At 36.0% G+C, this 1,021-nt stretch overlaps 1 non-coding gene across 1 annotated transcript; it reads left to right on the top strand.

The window, feature by feature from the left end:
• The first annotated feature begins 288 nt into the window (after window positions 1-288).
• LOC128287093 (small nucleolar RNA R71) lies at window positions 289-395 on the top strand. The gene has a single exon (XR_008277793.1). It is a non-coding gene; the product is annotated as a small nucleolar RNA R71 (small nucleolar RNA).
• Window positions 396-1,021: the final 626 nt, after the last annotated feature.

The following is a 1,021-nucleotide window of genomic DNA, read 5'->3' as shown; positions in this document are numbered from 1 at the left end:
AAATTAGTAAACCCATTAGTTGTAAAATTTTTAAGCATTGAGAAAATTGAGGATACTTGAGATGCAAGTTTAGTGAAAATGTCACCTTCATGTACTCCAGCGACTTGTCTTCGTGACGCTGTTCGAGTGGTTGGCCATTGATAGTTGTTGCTAGCAATCCTCTTGATGATTTCATAAACCTTGTTATAAGACTTAGAAATGAGAGCACCATTACTAGAAGTATCCACTACCATCCTCGTGTGAGCATTGAGACCGTTATAAAACGTCTCAAGTTGGATGCAAAACGGGATTCCATGATAAGCACACTTTTGTAATTATTCTTTGTACCTCTCCCATGCCTCATACAAAGACTTAACATCTATTTTTTGGAAAGTAGTGATCTTGTTCCTCAACTTAGCATTCTTACTAGGTGGGAAATACTTCATTAGGAATCATTTTGCTAACTCTTGCCGTGTGGAAATGGAATTTGGTGGCAATGAGTTCAACCAGGCTCAAGTTCTATCCCTTAGAGAATATGGGAACAACTTTAATCATAGTGCATCTTTGGGTACTCCGACTAACTTGAAAGAATCGCTCACCTCGATAAACAATCTTAAGTGAAGGTGAGGATCTTCGGTAGGCATTCCACTAAATTGGCCACTGTCTGAAGCATCTGAAACATAAACAACTTTAGCTCAAATTATTGTACCTTGATTTCGGGTCTCCTAATTCTCGGATTAAGATCATGAAACATTGGCATGATATACTATCTTAGAGCCCTATCCCTATCATCAACAATAAAGATAGGATTTTGAGTAGGGTTTGCTCCAATTCCATGATACAGATTTTCGTAGTTCATCTCTTCAGTCCTTCTCTAAACTGCTTGTCTTCTTCGTTGTCAAAAAGTTCTTTCAAGTTCAAGATTTACGAGAAGTAAATCAATACTGATAAACACTTGAAACAACAAAGAAAAAATTAACTAAGTTAAATTGAACAGAAAAATAAACCAAAATGAAAAATTAACAAATTCACAAATAATGAC

Source organism: Gossypium arboreum, chromosome 13, assembly GCF_025698485.1.
Source record: "Gossypium arboreum isolate Shixiya-1 chromosome 13, ASM2569848v2, whole genome shotgun sequence".
Classification (NCBI taxonomy): Eukaryota; Viridiplantae; Streptophyta; class Magnoliopsida; order Malvales; family Malvaceae; genus Gossypium; species Gossypium arboreum.
The sequence above is the reverse complement of the archived record's forward strand: the minus strand, read 5'-3'. Positions and strand labels throughout refer to the sequence as shown.